This window comes from Copadichromis virginalis, linkage group LG3, assembly GCF_057382275.1.
Source record: "Copadichromis virginalis isolate Kocher_CV1m ecotype Utaka linkage group LG3, C_Virginalis_male_GT1.1, whole genome shotgun sequence".
Taxonomy (NCBI): Eukaryota; Metazoa; Chordata; class Actinopteri; order Cichliformes; family Cichlidae; genus Copadichromis; species Copadichromis virginalis.
Genome location: NC_140620.1, coordinates 10512596 through 10532487, shown reverse-complemented (window position 1 = coordinate 10532487; position 19892 = coordinate 10512596). Strand labels below are relative to the sequence as shown.

General features: G+C 42.6%; 1 long non-coding RNA gene and 1 pseudogene across 2 annotated transcripts; one reads left to right on the top strand and one right to left on the bottom strand.

Annotated features, from left to right (window-relative positions):
• Positions 1-1053: 1053 nt before the first annotated feature.
• Positions 1054-11396, bottom strand: LOC146712716 (uncharacterized; annotated as a pseudogene). The gene is made up of 9 exons (XR_014916023.1): positions 11378-11396; positions 10527-10874; positions 9772-10104; positions 9551-9667; positions 8939-9262; positions 8215-8538; positions 6011-6337; positions 2052-2385; positions 1054-1978 (listed from the first exon to the last, which is right to left on the bottom strand). The product of XR_014916023.1 is annotated as an uncharacterized LOC146712716 (transcript).
• Positions 2990-3987, top strand: LOC146712717 (uncharacterized). Its single transcript, XR_014919061.1, has 3 exons — positions 2990-3274; positions 3360-3471; positions 3552-3987. It is a non-coding gene; the product is annotated as an uncharacterized LOC146712717 (long non-coding RNA).
• Positions 11397-19892: the final 8496 nt, after the last annotated feature.

The window sequence follows — 19892 nt, the reverse complement described above, 5'->3', positions numbered from 1 at the left end:
TGAATGTGACTCACTGTTGGGGTGTAGCTCAGGTGGTGGAGCAGGTCCTCTGCTATTCGGAAGGCTGGTGGTTCACTCCCTGCAGTGTGCATCCCAAATATCTTTCAGCAAGACACTAACTCCAAGTTGCTCCGTGATGCATCACAGTGTGGATGTTAGAGGGTGTAGGGAAAAGTGCTTGGATTAATGAGTGAAGTTTTTAAAGTGCTTTGGGTATAATCACTGATTAGAACACGAACATGAACACAGAGCTGCAGAGAGACAGGATGAGGTGAAAGCTGCGACCCTGGTGTGGTCAGAGGGGTCACGGGTGTTTAGATGTCATCCAAGGAAAGATTTAATATTTCAATAATATAAATTACACAAGTTTGCAAAATCCACACAGACAAAAGAGACGGTTTCAATAATATAAATACTTTATCTAAAAGATATGCAGTGCAATAAAACAAACACAACACACAAAAAGACTGCAGCACCATGTTGGCCACAAATCAGCATTAAATCAGAGAAAGTAAAGAGGCTGGATGGAGCAGTAACTCAGCAGGAACACAAAACACTTCAGCTTCACACTCGGAGCTGCACAGTAAAGGAAACCTTTCAGAGTGATGTGGAGTAAAGGAAACATGGAGGGAGGAAACCACCAGCAGGGAGGCCACACCGCTGCTGGCTCGTCCTTCAGTAACCAAACACAGAAACGAAAAAGTGACACATCACATAAAAACATTTAGTCCAAAGCTAAAAGGACAAACATGTTCACCACAAATACTAAACACAGTGTTAAACAGTCACAGTGAGGCTGAGCTGTGTCAGTTTCACCTCTGACACAACAATCACTCATTAAAGGAAACTGCAGAGCTGCACTTCCTGTGGCAGCTCGAATCACCACGATGACTCCGAGCAAACGTCCCTCACACAGAAGCTCAGTTCTGCTTCCTGTGTGATCAGATTATGTTCAGGATGAACTCTGTTCAGGAGGAAACAGTTATCACTGATGATGTTTGAAATAACTTCCAGAAATCCAGTTAGAAGCCAGAGAAGACGAACGTTCGAGCATCATAATTTTTAATGGGACAGGTTACAAAAATTAAACTCTGAACTCTGAGTGTGACCATGTTTCAGTGTAATGTGCAGCTCAGAGATAACCAGCACCACTGAGCTCAACGTTAAAGTCATGAACTTCTTTATGGCTCTGTGTTCTGAGTCACCAGGTTAAACAAAAACATCTGCAGCATTGTTTACATCAGTGTTGCATTTTACTGGTATATTTATGATCTTCTGTACAGATTATTGATTATTTCACCATCATTATCATCTGATAACATCTCTGACTGCAGTATGTGGATTTCACAAAGATTTAGAGCTGAAAAAAGTAACAAGACAAGAAGTTTAACGGAGACGGTTGATAACCAACTGTTTCCTCCAGGTTTTCTCAAGGCAGCAGAGACAAAGAAGTCTTTCCTGATATGTTCATGTTCTGCAAACACAACATGACTCAAATGTCTTCAGCAGCACCACAGATGAGTCCGTGCCGGTATCTACAGTGGCATTCACAAACGTGTTTACAGGCTGACTTTAATGTGTTTCTGCACATGCTTGTCCTCTGGTCATGTGATCATGTGGTTTGTAGGAACGCTCCTCTTCCTCAGAGGATCCACCTGTGCTTCCTCTCCTCTCTCCTCCACCTGTTACAGTGAGGGAACGTCCTCCATGATGGAGGAGCTGCTGGAAAGTGCTGAGAGTTTCCTCCAGAGTGAGACCTCTGTCACAGTTCAGAGGATCTACGGCAGCAGAGACCTTCATGGACACTAAAAGTCTCAAACACACAACAACAACATCACACTGACTCCACTCTGACATCACTGATCAATAATCAAAGAACACACAGATCAAACTGATTGATCAGCCATCAGAGGAGTCGGATCAATGGAGCTGCTTCTGTTCCTGATGTCCCCTGTTTGATCCTGGACCTGAACTCTGCCTGCAGAGGAGACACAAGACAGTCAGACAGGGACAAACAAATAAATAAACAAAAAACAAACAAACCAACAAACCTTTGATTTTCAGCAGCACAGTTTTGCCTCTGTGGATGTTTCCCTTCCTTCTAACCACACAGCTGTACCTCCCACTGTCTCTCTCTGTGGGCTGTTTCAGGGTCAGACTGGGTCAGACTGAGGTCTCCAGTTTTCAGCAGGTCTTCATTCATCTTCGTTCGGTCTCTGTAAACCTGGTTCTGTTCTTCAGGCTGGTCAGAGCCGTTCCGATATATGTGGACCTTCCTGTAAAACCCGTTCTTCCACTCCACTTCAGCATCTTCAGGCAGGTTTTGTGTGGTTTTAAAGGGCAGCTGGACAGACTCCGCCCCCTCCTCCACCTCCACCTGACAGACTGAGAGGACAACAAACACAACATGAGCTGTACAGAGAGCAGCAGGGCCCTATTTCAGGAAGCCGGTTTAGTGGAAAAACTGAGTAAGTATACCCTGAGTTAACGAAAACTCTGGTTTTTCGGTTTCACAAAGCGAGTTCAGATGAAGCCTGAGTGAGTCACTATGACGACACACTCCGTGAAGCTAACCTGCCCCCTAGCAGGTTTACTACAACTAACCCTGACTGTCTCCGCCTCTTTGTCGGAAACCTGACAGTAGGAAGTGTCAGACATGGCGTGCCCCTTCCTTGAAGAGCCAGTAGATCTTGAAGCCCAAATACTCCGCAGAGCTCTCCGCCGGGAGAGAGTGATCAGAGCGCGTATGGACATTTTATCATTACCTGATGATTTTCTGTGCGAACGTTACCGTTTTTCAGCACAATCTATAATTTATTTGGATAACATCCTCAGGCCATATATTGCGCATGTGACACATCGCGGACATGCGCTCAGTCCATTACATATTCTTTGTACCGCACTCCGTTTCTTTGCAAACGGGAGCTTTCTGTACAATATTGGTGACGCTGAGCACGTTTCCAAGGCTACCGTCTGTCGGTCAGGAATGTTACAGTTGCACTGAAACGTCTCCTGTACTCGTTTGTGGTGTTCCCCGGTCACAGACCCACAAGATTTATCAAAGAGGGATTCCACAAAACTGCAGGTATCAGGATGACCAAAACTTAATTTATGATGTGGTGATACTTGGACTACTACTTAAATTTTACATTTATTTTCAGGGTTCCCAGGCGTGATTGGCTGTACAGATGGCACTCACATTCCAATCATTGCTCCTTCAGTAAATGAAGGAGACTATGTGAACAGGAAGTCTTTCCACAGCATTAATGTACAGGTACATAGTTCCCTGTAGCATTTCAAACTAACAAATTATTTCATCATAGTAATGGATGCTAATTTGTGTTCTCTGCACTGTGAAGATCATATATGATGCTGCCAACATTATCACAAATGTGGAAGCCAAGTGGCCAGGCTCTGTCCATGACTCACAAATATTCCGTGAATGTACACTGAGCACAAAATTTGGACATGGTGAGCTGAGAATACTTTAAAATATATAAAGACCAATTGCTTCAGGGACATTTGAACTGAAGTGTATCCTTCTGTCTTAGGAGAGTTCACTGGCTACTTGCTTGGTGATAGGGGGTATCCATGTTTACCCTATTTGCTTACCCCTTACCCTGACCCTGAACCGGGCCCACAGCAGTGATATAATCTGGCTAATTGCAGGACAAGAGCCAGAATTGAAATGACTATCGGAATGCTTAAGGCCCGGTTCCAGTGCCTGCAAAGACTCAGGGTCACCCCAGAAAGGGCATGTGACATTATTGTGGCATGTGTGATTCTTCACAACATTGCCACAATTAGAGGAGAACACTGTCCTTCTGAACCAAACAGCAGCAGTGATCCAAACCATGAACATCCTGACCCTCCCACGGACATACAAGATGGAAGCGCAGTCAGAGACACCATATGTCACAATCATTTCTTTTGACCCATCACCTCAACATGTTGAAAGAAGAATAAACAGATTTTTTGTTCAACTGGCTTTATTGGTCGCCTGTATTTCCTGTACACAAAGTATTAAAAGATGTAAACCTCATAAAGTGTCTCTGTTGCTTCCTCCTCTGTAACAGCTGTCAATGTTTCTTCATTATTTTCCTGTAGTAAAGAAATAGACAACATTGCTGTTCTACTGTAAACTCATATAATCTGTGGAGTATTACTCACAACTGCATGTTGGTCTGGCTCAACAGGAGGCTGCACCAGATGCAGTACACCACCACCATCAACTGATAGAATATGAGGTTTATACAGGTCACTTATAACTTACAAGGGACCAAATGGCAATTAACAAACATACCAAGCACCTTACACGTCATTGTCATTATGCTCTCAAAGACAACCAAGCCTGAGGGAAGGCAAAATCAGTAGGAAAATAACTTCACTACAAAATAATCCATTATGGTAAAGAGTTTATCAGATGAATGAGTAGCACTGCAAAGGTGACTGTGAAGAAAGGATGTATGCACATCATGTATTATTTTGAATTTACCCCTTATGTAGGCACTTGTGTCTTGCGGGGTTATTGACTCAGAGGATGTCCCCACAGAGATGCCTTCAGCCACAGGGCGCCCACTGTTTTGGCTGAGGGCCAACTGCTCAGCCTCTGTGAGTGGTGGTGGTGGAGGACCCCCACCTGTTTTTCGGGCCTCCGCTTTTTTTCTGTTGGCTATAACGGGTCACATTTGAGCATACAGAGTAAGCAAATATGTACTTGTAATGTGCTCAGATAATTTCAATAAGTGCTTACAGAAAGAAAATTAATGTAGCCTCTAACTGCAATTGATTTACATCGGACAAACAGACCAAGCACTATGGCTCATAATACAATTACACCTTACCTGTTTGGACTATATTTTTATATTTCATTTTTACTTGCTGCCAGGAATGTTTGGGGCCTGTTGGGTTGCACCTGCGCTCACATCACATCACAAAATAAAATGTATAAAATAACAAATAAAATAACATATGATAAAATAACGTGTTAAATGGGTGGAAATCCCTCGATCAATGTTTAAATTAACACTCACGCATTGACTCTGTCGGCTATGTTTTGCCATGCATGCTTTTGCAGCTGTGGCTGTGTTACTTTTTTTCCGCAAAATTTGCATGTTATCGGCATATGCTGCCATCAGAATTTCGGCCTCAAGCGCTGTAAGATACATTGACCGCGCCTTCTTTCCCTCCGTCTCCATGGTGACTCGCTTACTCTGTGCTCCGCTTATCAGGGCTTTATGTATCCTCGTGCGCGCGCTTCACTTGGGGTTAAAGCAACTCCGCGTTGATTGAACTAATTGTTATCAGCCTTTCTGAAACCGAATATTCCGAGTTGGACAGTTCGGGGTTACTCAACCCTGAGTATCGTTTTTCACTCTAAGTTTTCTAAACCGGCTTCCTGAAATAGGGCCCAGGTGTCACAGTTGTAGAGAAAGCTAAAGGAAAGAAGCAGATCTGATCAGAAGGTAACAGGAGATCTTTGAGGAGTCATCACTGAGAAGACTTGTTGCTTATTTCATTTTTCATAGAACATCACATTAAGATCAAGAAACATTGATTAGATTTATTTGTCCTTTGTTTTGAGAAGCAGTTACCGTGTCTCAGTTCTCCTGTTGCATTTTCAATTTGGTCACTTCTTTATAAAAATGTTTTTTAAACTAATCTTGTGATAACATGTGGAGATAAAGTGTGAATTTCCCTCCACATATTTGCACCTGATCCTTTCATGTATGTGTATTTTGCTGCAGTAACATCTGGCTGTCACAGCTGGACTGGCTCTTTAACTGGTGTGAGAGCTCTACAAACAGCTTCATGTTGTCAGCCTAATGGACAGGATGATGACTGATGACTCTTTGTCTATAACAGAGATGTTACCCACTGTCTGTGATGGACTTCCTTTTACCATGTGACCTTTAACTTCTCATCAGTACTGATCACAACTATTTAACTGACAGGAAACAGATAAGAAGATTACAACATCTGACCTTTGACCTGTGTCTACAGCACTGACCTCTAAATTTCAGCTCCACTTGTTTCTTCAGCAGGATGTTTCCCTCCCTGCTGTAGACGGTGCAGGTGTAGGTGTTTGTGTCACAGCCTGTGGGGTGTTTCAGGGTCAGACTGAGGTCTCCAGTTTTCAGCAGGTCTTCATTCATCTTCGTTCGGCCTCTGTAAACCTGGTTCTGTTCTTCAGGCTGGTCAGAGCCGTTCTCATACACGTGGACCTTATCGGTATCACTGTCCATCCACTCCGCCTTAGCATCTTCAGGGAGGTTTCCTGTGGTTTTGCAAAGTAACTGGACAGACTCCACCCCTGATTCCACCTCCACCTGACAGACTAAGAGGACAATAAACACAACATGAGCTGCACAGACAGTAACAGATGATGATGGAGACAGAATTGTCATTTTCTGTTTGTTTAATCCTGAGCAGATCTGGCTGCTTCTTAAAGTCAACTGGTCAGAGTCAAAGCTTTCTTTGAAGGGGAGTCAAGGTGTCCATTGCAGGAAATGTTAAATGTAATGTAATGTAATGTTTTCTTGAACCAAGGAAGGTGGTTCAGGGAAACTAAGAGAGACTGGTCCTGGGTGAGGGTCCAGACTAAGAGCAGTTTATAAGTTATTGTTAAAAACGGGTTCAAATATTGAGGGTGAGCACAAAAACAATAATGGTCCAGGAGAGCTTCAGTCAAACAATGATTTTAATGAACACACACGTGGGGAGATGAACACTGCACCATCAGCATCAATCTCACCTCAAAACTGCACAATAAACTGTTTTATAACATCAGGGCATTTTAATGACGCCCCGTCATGCGTCAAGAAGATACAATACATACACGAGTTTGAAAAACACACACATTCTGTTGACGACTTTTGACACATTTAAAAGGACATCTTCTCCGTCTGCAGGCCAGGCGCTTCCCGGTAATCTTCTAACTCTGCTTATCTCCTGGAGCAAACTGTCCCTTAGGCAGACACAATTTCGCAATCACCAGCTTTTGCAACTATTATTTGAAGTCTTACCTAATCATGAGTCTAACTACTGTTTGTGTGTGTGTCTCGACCTCAAAATGCACTCGGCCTCAACCCGCCCGTTGACGCTTCTGGCCTTTTACCAGACAGAAGCTCTCTGTGATAGGTGTAATAATCTTAACTAAGAACATGTGTAATCTATTGAATAAATGCTTTGATGAAATGATAATTAATGTAATGGTAATGATGATGGTTATGAATAGTAGCAGTAAATTATTTCCCTGATCTCTACAATATGCATATTGATGATAGCAGAAGTCCAGAAACCTGGACTGAATGAGGCACACCACTGCTCCTCTGAGAACACTTAACCTGCTCAGGCCTTGACCCACGGGGCTTGTCCAGCCATTCACCGAGTTGTCATTGTTCGACTGATGCTGACAGCCTTCAATTCCCTGGCATGTCACGAACTGGCACAATGTGCTGAGTCCACACAAAAAGTTTACATAAACAAAAAATATATATTTATTAAAGATATCTAGAGGGTGTAGCCTGCATTTCAGGCTATGGTAACTGGGATAGACTCATCAGTGTGGGGGCATCATTCTGAGCTGCAGCATGCCCCCTTCTCCACTACTACTGCTTGGTAAAGTTAGATAAGTTGGCAGATTTCTCGGGTAAATACAGAAACTCATTCCAAGCAGCTGTTCCTACGTGACTGGTGTTGGAACTTTAAACCACAGTTGCGAAAACGAAAAATAAAAATAACCTATAGTTCATGAAATCCAGTGGCGGGTCCTTACCACAGTGGGACTCATTATGCAAATCATTAGGTGACCCCAGAGGGCACAGTGGGGCTCTGTTAACACTGTGTACAAGCTGAGACGATTCGCACCTGGATAATGGTGGAGTACCCACTGTGGGTCAGGGATGAATTGTATTTGTGGGTTCTGTTCATGAGAGAAATAGGAAAAGACTGACTGGTGCCACATCTGGAGTGATGTGGACACTGTATCAGGCAGTTGTGACAAAGAGAGAGCTGAGTGTGAAAGCAAAGCTGTTGATTTGGCTGTGATGGTAGTGCCAAAGTCAGGAATTGTGCATGAGTCCTATTGGGAAGAGCTTGCTTGGGAGTACTTCAGTGTACCCCTGGATGAGTGGCAGGAGAGAAAGGTCACCCACCCTCCTTCCCTGTCATCAGAGGGTTAGCTAGTTTGCTAACTGTATCTACAGCACTGACCTCTGACTTTCAGCTCCACTTGTTTCTTCAGCAGGATGTTTCCCTCCCTGTAGACGGTGCAGGTGTAGATGCCTCTGTCATCATCTGTGGGGTGTCTCAGGGTCAGACTGAGGTCTCCAGTTTTCAGCAGGTCTTCATTCATCTTCGTTCGGTCTCTGTAAACCTGGTCCTGTTCTTCAGGCTGGTCAGAGCCGTTCTGATACACGTGGACCTCATCTTCATCACCATCCATCCACTCCACTTTACAATTTTCAGGCAGATGAGCTGTAGATTTGCAGGGCAGCTGGACAGACTCCACCCCTGATTCAACCTCCACCTGCAGGACTGAGAGAACAACAAACACAGCATGAGCCGAACAGACAGCAGCAGCACTGAGCACATCGTCTTTAATCAGATGAAGTGAAATACTTATGGTGAAAACATATTTGACTGATTCCAGTGGGAGTGAAACAAGTGGAAAAGTTCTAAGCACATCAGATGAAATCCCCCACAAACCAGGACGAAGGAGGGATTCAGGGTCACCTGATCCAGCGTTATCAGAAAGGAAAGGTTTAAGCCTAATCTTGAAAGTAGAGGCTGGTTGTTTCCTATTTTACTTTTAAATACTACTACTAGTAGTAGTAGTAGTAGTAGTAGTAGTAGTAGTAGTAGTACTACTCTCCATCTATGGGGACTGACATAGCTGCCTCACTGCTAATGAACCCATCATCGTGATGAGGCTGACCTCTGACATGGAGCTCCACTTGTTTCCTCATCAGGATGTTTCCCTCCCTGCTGTAGATGGTGCAGGTGTAGGTGTTTGAGTCTTTGTCTGTGGGGTGTTTCAGGGTCAGAGTGAGGTCTCCAGGTTTCAGCAGATTTTTCTTCATTTTCGTGCGGTCTCGATAACAACTGTTCTGTTCTTCAGGCCGGTCAGAGCCGTTCTCATACACGTGGACCTTCCCACTAATATTTGTCCACTCAACTTTGGTATCTTCAGTCAGGCGAACTGTGGTTTTGCAGGGCAGCTGGACAGACTCCACCCCTGAATCCACCTCCACCTTGTAACCTTAGAGGACAACAAAGCACAACATGATGACATCAGCAGCAGCTGTGATGGTCACATGACCTCCCTGTCCCCTCCTTGTCTTCTAGTCTCAGTCAGATTGTGTCTCAGTTTGTTCCTGATGTGTTCCTGACTCGTTCTTTGGTAACTAGTCTGCAGTGTCCTGTAAAGCGCTGCAGACATGTTGGATGAAGAAGAACAGACAGACTGAGCCTCCACAGTCGGCCATGTCTCACACACATCAGCACAGAAACCATGAAGATCTCATGTGCCTGAACATCTGAAGCTCACCTGGCATGAAATAGTGCCGAAAATGAAATAAAAGACCTCCAGAAACAACAACAAGAATCAGGAGAAGAAGGAGAACCAGGAGGACCACGACAGCTGCTGCCCAAGCTGGAAATTGTTCTGTGGAGAAATAAACAAAGGTAAAGAAAAAAAAGAAAAGAAAGATGTGATTTTTGAATTATAATTTTTACCACAGACCTCTGTTGTTTATCTACAACACTGACCTTTGACCTGCAGCACTACTTTCTGTCTCAGGATGTCTTTGTCCCTGTAGATGGTGCAGATGTATCCTCCACTGTCTCTCTCTGTGGGGTATTCCAGGGTCAGGCTGAGGTCTCCAGTTCTCAGCAGGTCTTCGTTCATCTTTGTGCGACCACAGTAAAGGTTGTCCTGTTTTGTAAGATGGTCACTTCTGTTTACATACACATGGACCATCATGAGTTCACGGTCAGAGCGAGTCCACTCCACTGCTGCATTCTCAGGCAGGTCAGGTGTTGTTTTGCAGGGCAGGAGAACAGACTCTGACCTTTCCTCCACCTTCACCTCCACCTGCTGGTCTGAAAGGACAGTAGATAACAATATAAACTAGAGAAGCAGCAGCAGTGATACTGTTAGCATTGAGTGAGTTCCATCATCTGTTGGACAAAAATCATATTTTAAATCTTTGTAATAAGTATGATGGAGTAATTGGAGTGTACAACCTTTACAGGAATTTAACAACATTTTCATTAACTGTTTATAAATAAGTAATTTTTATACATACTCAAACATTTAAGAGGCTTAAAAAATAACTGGAAAGAATAACATAAGTGTAAAAAGTATGAAGTATAAAGCCGTTAGGCATCTCCAAACACTCACCCCCCCCCCCCCCCCCCCCCTTCCTGGTTTCTTAGTTTTTTGCATATTTCTGCTTCTACTTCTCAGATTCTGAAGAAATAATTCAGCTTTATTATTTAAGATGTTAGACTGGACTGCTGACCTTTGACATGCAGCTGTACGTCTGTCAGTTTTCGTTCATTCCTTCCATTACTGATGGAGCAGGTGTAGTTGCCACTATCAGTCAGTTTGGGTTTTGTCAAAGTGAGGCTGAAGTCTTTCATTTCCAGACCATCAGGCCTCACTGATGTACGTCCACTGTAACGCTGGTTTCGCTCTTCAAGATTTGGACCTTCTTCTTCTTGCACATGGACAAATTTTGGATCAATATCATTGCGAGTCCACATCAACATAGGGTCCTCAGGCATGACACCTGTGTACTGGCAAGGCAGCAAGACAGAAAGTGCACCTTCATTCACCTCCACGACCACAGCAAAAACATGCTGGAAAGCTGGAAGGACACACAAGGAAAAAGAAAGTTTGCCCCAGCATGCAAAAGCTGGTCTCCAACACACAACTGCAGACACCAGAGAGACAAGTGTTGCACTCAAATACAACCTAAACATAAAGAAATGACCAGGTATCCATCCAACCATTTTCTGCGGGTTATCTGCAGAAAATGGCAGAGGTCTCGGTTCCTGGTCTGCCTACATTATTCTGTAAACTCAGCAGCATCTTCACTTCATTGCCTTTAAGCTAAACATTAATCTCTTCTTAAAATTAATGACTTACTTTTTACTGAGCAAGCAGTTAATTATACAAACATCAATTAATGCACAATTGCAACCTAATGCTATTCTCTGACTATGTATGGTATTGCCAATTGTGAAGAAGGGCTGATATATAAACTACTGATTTTGAATATTTATCAGACACTAGTTAGCCAACTATCTGAGCGGCAGAAGGGCATGATGAAAAAAGGGATGGCTTAGAAATACAGCAAGCTGCCCATACCTGCCTTGTCATGATTCATGCAGACTTGCTCAAGAAGCTGCACTCCCTGAGTGGCTGGCTAACTGAAGGCCAGACAGTCCCCAAGGATCACCAGAAGGGACTGGTCCCATCCAACTACCAGCCAATAACCTGCCTCAGTACTACATACTACATGGAAGCTCCTGTCAGGCATCATAGCGGCTAAGATGAACAGGCACATGGCTCAGTACATGAGCGGGCCACAGAAAGGGACTGGCAAGAATACCAGAGGACTGAAACTCCAGCAGCTGGAAGATAGAGCAGTCATTCGAGACTGTAACACCAGAATGACAAACCTGTGCAAAACCTGGATTGACTACAAGAAAGCCTATGACTCAGTGCCCCACACTTTGATCCAGGAATGTCTACAACTACACAAGATTAACAGGACCCTAAGAGTCTATGAGGAATTCAGTGGGAATGTGGCAAACAACACGAGAGGCCAACTTCAAGGAAATAATACAAGTTACCATCAAGTGTGGGATCTACCAAGGAGATGCTCTGTCCACTGGTGTTCTGCAAAGACCAAAACTCCCTCAGTGAGATCAGTGACAAGACACAAGACGGGCTGTGGATACCAACTACAGAGTGGAGCAATCATCAGCCACCTCCTTTACATGGATGACATCAAGCGGATGAAATATCTGTGATGAGTACAGCCTGGAAATCCCGAGGTCAAAATGGGAGACCACCCCAAGGGTGGTGGCGAATGACCAAGCTAAGATCCTCTGGGACTTCCAGGTACAGACGGACAAAATCGCGGTGGCTAACCAACCAGACATAGTAGTGGTAGACAAACAGAAGAAAACAGCCAAAAAACAAAACCGAGATTAAAAAAACTGAAGAGCAAAACCTTTCAAACCTGTTCAATATGTGAGACTGAAATACACTGAAAGCTTTTCATTTGTGTTTGGTTTAATCAGTGATGGCTACGGGAACTTTAAGAAACCACGGAGTCATATGCAGTATGTACCTAACTATATTTTGTATGCATGCTGCAAGTAGTAGTAACCTATCATTGCACTCTGTAGGGTCCCAGGTTTCTGTTCCAGAGACACCTGGATGAGAATCAAACCCAACCAGTAGAAACCTTCAGTCTTCACATCAACTCAGGTGTTTTTGTGCGACACAGAAAATATGAACAGATGGTTTCTACATGCATGGTTCCCACCATGAAGCATAGAGGAGGTAAAAAGCCTAGAAAAACATTAAATGAGAAGGTGTGTCCCAACATTTTACTCAGTGCTTTGCAATTGGCATAATTTGTGAAAGTTTAAATCTCTTCTCTATTGAAGAGCAGAAATTAATACGTTCACACCTGTTGATGAACTTTGACCGACACAAAGTTCATCAACAGATGTGAACCTATGAGGAAGCTCAACGACCTCCTCTTTCCTCAGAGGTGATCTGTGGCAGTCTGCCATGTGCAGCTGCACAGACCCAGCGTGAGCTCTCTGAAAGCTGACTGGGACCTTTTTAAAGAAGTGTTATTTCTAATTTAAAACATGAGAAATATATTCAAATGTCTGATGAAATAAGTATGACCTCATTTCAAACTGCAGCTATATTTCTTAATTTTTAAGAGCCAGTAAATGGTTATTGTGAAATGATAATATACAAAAATTTGAAATAAACTCAAATTTATTTCAATGAAATTAATTATTTTGATATAAGTGTTTTGTGATGAATACAGCAGACAGTAACCCTTCTGTGTGCAGCGGTGCTCTGCTTTCCTGAGCAGACAGTAAACGCAGCATGCAGAGTCCTGTCTGTCCTCAGTGTGTCAGCACAGCTTCAGTTCACAGGACACTTTCATTAGTCATCCCTTTATTTCTCTGTTACATTCATTTCAACATTTAAATCATTAGAAATGATTCTGTATATTGTTCAACTAAATGAAAAGACATGAAAATAAGAATTTCCAGGTTGGCCTCAGTTTCATCCTGATACTGACATCAGATAAATTCTATTTGTAGTTTCTGCTCCGTAGATTTTTGGTGGAGACTGAAGCTCATCAGATCCTGAGAGCAATCCAAGACATTTATTCAACCCTTAGAGGTGAAGGTTGTTACCATGGGAACCATAGATCTTAAATCTTAATGTTTAGAATAAGGATTTTTATTTTAACGATCTCTGGGGAAATAAACGTTTCTCTGTTTAAAGCTGTAAATCTACTGCTGAGGAGAGTCCAGAGACATTTCCACAGATGTGTACAAATGTAATAATCAAAGAAGAATTTTATTATTTAACCATAATAATAAAAAAGAAATCAGAGAAAAATGAAACACCAGGTGATGATTTCAATATAAGACTGAATAACTTCCTGCTGCTGGTTTCGGGTGCTCTGTGCAAAGCTCTTTGGAGCTGGAGGATAAAGAAACAGCTTCTGCACATGTGAGCAGCATTATGGGCGAGTGTGGTCGTGACGCTGAGCCTGTGGGTGTCTGCAGAGACCCTCTCTCGCACTCTGTTAATGAAGCCTATGTCACCTGGAGCCCAGCAGACTGGAAACTAGAATCAGGTCTTTATCTGTGCGGAGGCGCGAAGCGAGGTCATGAACATGAACACGTATCTACCTTATTGTGACTGCTTGGATACTCAGTGAAGGAAACTTCTGCAAGAATAATCAGCGTAAAATAGTTTCCCTGTCATGTCCTGTCACAAAGTTTCTAAATATTTCACACTAATTCTTTTTTTTTTTTCTCTCTTTTTTTTCTTCTCTTTTTTTTTCTTTTTTCTCTCTTTTTTCTTTTCTATCTTTTTCTTTCCTCTTCTTTTTTTATTTTTTTTCTTCTTTTTTTTTTCTCTTTTTCTTTTCTAACAGTAGTGAAACTGTAAATCAGAATCCCGATGATGTCACTGAAACCTGGGAAACTGTCATAATCCCATTTGAGAAGCTTGTACCTGTACAGTTTTTTTTATCGATCAGCTGACCTATTGATAGACTTAATCGTTTCAGATCATGTACTTTCTGGGCGTGCGGGGAATTGATGAAACTGACAGGTATAATTGATGGGACCAGCAAGACATTTTTGCCCCGGGGATACCTCAGGCAGTTAAGCCGGCCAAAGGGGGGTCGATGGGGTCAAGGCTAGTCAATCAATCAATCAATCAATCAATCAATCTTTATTTATAAAGCACTTTTCATACAGAAAAAATGTAGCACAAAGTGCTTTACATAGTTAAAAGCAGCCCACCCCACCCTCCAACTCACTCCCCACACTCTCAATACACATATATCCCCCCACCCCCACCCACACACACATACACACACGCGCACACTTAAAGAGTAAAAATTGGGCTGGGCTCGCATGAGCCAAGTGAGGAAACACTATAACAGGGAGCCGTCTGCACCGGGAGCCGGTCACAGACCGCAGCCTCCAGGCTGGGCACACAGCAGGAGGGAGGCAAAGGAGCCCCCCAGCCAGGCTGAGAGGACCCCAGAGACCAGCAGCCATGTTCGATCACAGCCCCGGTGCAGAGAGCGCCCTCCGAGGAAACACTGGAGATATGACGCAATACGATATATACAGGGTAAAATGATAAAATAAATAAGAACAGGATACAATATAAATATAAATATAAATAGAGTAAGAAGATTAAAAAATGAATAAGAATAAAATCAAGAAATATTAGGTAAATCCTAAATTAATAATAGAATAATAGGATAGAATAAATAAGCATAAAAAATAAATAAACGCTAAGTAAAAGCTAAATTAAAAAGGTGGGTCTTGAGCCTGTTCTTAAAAACATGTACGTTCTCTGCGGCCCTGAGCTCCTCCGGCAGGCTGTTCCACAGACGAGGACCATACCACTGAAACGCTGCCTCTCCGTGAGTATGTGTCCTGACTTTAGGGACAATCAAAAGGTCAGTACCAGAGGACCTCAGGGTCCGCGAGGGTTCGTATGGTAAAAGCAGATCTGAGAGATAAGAAGGCCCAAGACCATTAAGACATTTAAAAACCAATAAAAGAACTTTAAAATCGATCCTGAAACACACGGGGAGCCAGTGCAGCGATTCTAAAACCGGTGTAATGTGGGCCCGCCCTCTGGTCTTCGTCAGCACACGAGCTGCTGAGTTTTGCAAGAGTTGTAAAGTTGAAATATTCTTCTTAGGAAGACCAGAGAGCAGGGCATTACAGTAATCAATGCGACTGGTAATAAAAGCATGCATCAGCATCTCCGTGTTGGCCCGAGAGAGAATAGGGCGACTCTGGCTATATTTTTTAGATGATAAAATCCAATTTTGGTTACATGTTTAACATGTGGGATAAAACCAAGCTCAGAGTCAAAAATAACACCCAGGTTTTTCACTTGTAGCGAAGGACATAGTGAAAATGCCTCTAATTTAGACAAGAGTTTCTCTCTCTGAGCCTCAGGACCGACAATTAAAACTTCAGTTTTGTCCTGGTTAAGCTGTAAAAAGTTTTCTGCCATCCAAGATCTTATATCCAAGATACAGTTAAAAAGGGCATCCATTGGTCTGGTGTCATCAGGAGACACGGAGATGTACAGCTGCGTGTCATCAGCGTAACTGTGGAAGTTCACTCCATGCCTCCTGATGACACTGCCGAGAGGGAGCATATACAAATTAAAAAGTACAGGGCCTAGAACCGACCCTTGAGGCACACCACATGTCATTTCATGGATCTTAGAGGAGCATGTATCCATACTCACCATAAAAGATCTGTCAGAGAGATGAAGTGAACCAGTTGTGTACAGCACCAGAGAGGCCCACCATGTGTTTCAGTCTGTTTAAAAGAACAGCGTGGTCTACTGTATCAAAGGCTGCGCTTAGATCCAGTAGCACCAGGACTGAGAGCTTTTGGGAGTCCCAGTTACATCTAAGATCATTTAAAACCTTTAGGAGAGCCGTCTCTGTGCTGTGGTTCACCCTAAATCCAGACTGGAATATCTCCAGGATCTGTCTATCATTGAGAAAATCAGTAATCTGAGTAAAAACAAGTTTTTCTAAGACTTTACTTAAAAATGGTAAGTTGGATACAGGTCTGTAGTTATTAAAATCATTACAATCCAAATTGCTCTTCTTCAGAAGGGGCCTCACCACCGCCGTTTTAAAGGCAGCAGGGAAGACACCCAACTGAAGAGAGCAATTCATCATGTATAAAAGCTCAGCCTCAAAGAATCCATAAAGTGTTTTAAAGAGTGAAGAAGGGGTTGGATCTAAAAGACATGTGGTGGGTCTCACTGTGGAGAAAACTTTCTGAAGGTTCTCAGCATTAACCAGGACAAAGCTGTCCAGTGTCTCCTCAGGTACAATCGAGCCCTCATATCGCGATTAGATAAAATATCAGATCTGATGGCGCTGATCTTTCCCCTGAAGTGGTCTGCAAACTGCTCACAGAGCGAGTCTGTGGGGGTTCTTTGGGAGCTGTTAAAATCAGGGTTAAATAAATGATCTATGGTGGAAAAGAGGACCTTGGGATTGTTTTTGTTAATACTGATTATTTTGGCGAAGTATGAATTTCTTGACTTCCTTAATGTATTATTGTACATTTTAAGTTGCTCGCAAAATATTTGATGGTTGATAGTATTTTTATTTTTCCTCCATCTCCTTTCTGCTGCCCTGCAATTTCTTTTGAGTTTTTTGACTTCTTCGTTTCTCCAGGGTGATGCATGTTTTACGTTAATCTTTTTGGTGGTGAGTGGAGCAACGGAGTCAAGGCTTTTCTTCAGTTTGCTGTTAAAATAACTAAAAATCAAATCGCAGGGTGCAGGTAAAATCACAGGGGGGCATTCGTCTAAAACCCTGGTAAAATTTGCAGCCACTTCAGAGGTTAGATAGCGCCTCCTCACAGTTCGCACCGAGGTCTCCCGCTGAATAAAACCGGTGATGTTAAAAAACACACAGTAGTGGTCAGAGACAGCCAAGTCAACAACAGAGGACACGCTGGTGGACAGCCCATGGGTGACGAGATCCAGAGTGTGTCCTCTGTTGTGAGTCGGCTGTGTGACGTGCTGGGTAAAATCCAAACAGTGAAGAATGTTTAAGAATTCTTTTGTTGCAGGGTCAGAAGGATTATCTATGTGCAGTTTAAAATCACCGGTTAAAATTATCATATTATATTTTGAGTGAATGTTTGTTAAAAATTCTGAGAATTCCTTGATAAAAGCAGCGCTGTCTTTAGGTGGTCTATAAATTGTGACAGATAAAACTGGAGGGCTGCAAAAAACAATAGCATGGAATTCAAAAGTGGTAAAATGATCAAATAAAATTTGTTTGGTGGTGAGTGTGTTGTTGGCTAAAGATGCAGTCCCACCACCTCTCTCACCACTTCTAATAGAAAAAGAGAAATTAAAATTTGGTGGGGAGGCCTCAGTGAGAACAACTGGTGCATCCGAGCCCAGCCATGTTTCAGTTAAAAATAAACAGTCAAGTTTATTATCTAAAATTAAATCATTAATAATAAAAGACTTGTTCAACAGAGAGCGGACATTTAAAAGTGCCATGCTGATTGAGACTGGTGGATTATTGACAATAGAGTTGGATGGATGTTGATATTTTTGAAGAGGCCGGAGGTTATTAATGTTTTTGGAGTTACTGGATTTATGATAATTCTGTTGCTCTCTGTTTGTGATTATGACGGGTATTGTGTTGACTGTGGGAGAGAAAGGTCCTAGTCCAGAGTTTTGTGTATTACTGTTAAAAGTGGAACAAATATAGGAGCTGGGACCAGGGGAACATCAGTCAGTGGCAGACAGTGGCGATGTGCGGGAGTGCTGTACGCCAAATGCCAAATTGGCGGACAGCAAACGGCGTCCCCAGGCGTTGAGGTGGAGCCCGTCTGCCCCCAAGTTGTTCTCCACTGATCTGTGAAGGCCAATTCTTTGTAGAGGCGACCACAAACACCACATAGATGTGAAAGAACACTGATGTTTGTCCATATTTAATATTGGAAATATATCTACATCAGTTTTCATTAAGAATATTTTATGTCGGTTTTGAATCTTCTCTATATTCTGTGTTTGCCTTTGGTTTCTTATTAGTTTCATCCTTCATTTATGAGTTTAGTTAGTTTCATCCCATCAAGGTTCCTCTGTTTGTTTAGTTTACTTTCAAAGACATTCATTGCATTATTTCTGTGGTATAAAGAGTTGCGCTGTGCTGTAGTTCAAAGAGAACAGAAAAGTGTTTAGACAACTTTTCCCTAATTACGTCCTGTGAAGTTGGATGCATCAAAGCCTGCAATTAGTTCGGCTACCTTTCACTTGTTTTCTTTCACTATACTTTCTTTCTTCTAACAGACCGTAGTTGACTTCCGAGCTGACGTAATGACATGTTGTGCAGCAGAGTTGGGTATAATCTATTTTCTATGCAGAGGTTTTTCTGACTTTGAGATTTGACTTTATTTTATTTGCACTGTAATCTTTTTTTTTATTTTTTTTTTTTTTTTGCCTGTCCCGTTTGGCTCTTTTGCCATCAGAATTATTGTCTAAAGGCAAAGAAAGATGCCCAATGGATTTACTTTACCAAATTGACCATCCCAGCCTTGCCATAATGGTCCATTTGATTCACCTTTTATTGTTTATTTTATTTTCACTTGCTGTATACGGGACAGACTTGACTGGAGAAAGAAGGAGAGAAAGAAAGAGGGAAAGAGAAACATCTGAGAAGAGGGACGGGGGAGAAGGGCAAAAGACAAAAACCAACAGAATGGGCAGAAAAAAAAATGCATCTATCGATCACCTGGATCACCTGTTGAGAAAGAAAAAAGAAAGCAAGCAGAAGAGAACAAGAGTAATAGAATAAACAACATCACAATGATATATGGGAATATGACAGTAAATACTAAATATTAAACATTATTGTGCAGCACATAAGATCAACAGAACACAGTGTGCTTTGAGGTAGGAGCCAAAAAGGTAGTAGTTTGTGGGTGTGATCACCCGTGTGTACACCTGTGAGCATGGACGCGCTTGTTTTTAAAAGGTTCCTTCATGTAATGATCTGCTAGAGGGTGTGGGGGGGCCACAGCCCCGTCCCCCAGGGCACAAAGCAGGTATGGAGGAGATCAAAACTCCAGACATCCAGAGGCCCCCAGAACACAAGAGACCAAGGAAGACCAACAGAGGGGAAGCCGCGCCACTGTCCCAGAATCAGTTTCATGTATATTTATTGTCATCAGATTTTGAGATTTACCAGGTTCGATGATGTCACATGACACAGAAGAAACTGAAGCTGATTGGATCATAAATGACAGACAATTTTGTGCAAATGAGATTTTCAAGATTTTAGCAGCAGGTCAGCTACTAGAAGAAGGCTGGTGGATAATAACCCTCAGCTGTTTTCTGAGCATCCACTGGTGTGTAACTGTTGGATATTTCCACAGCTAACCCATCATGAGAAAAAGTTGGAGATCCCCCCGTTTCTTTTTATTTCTTTCATCCTTCCTTAAAGAGATAAAACAAACAGTTCAGCACATATAGTATAGGACGCCAAACAAGCAAGAGGAGAGTTGGCTGAAGGACAGGAAGA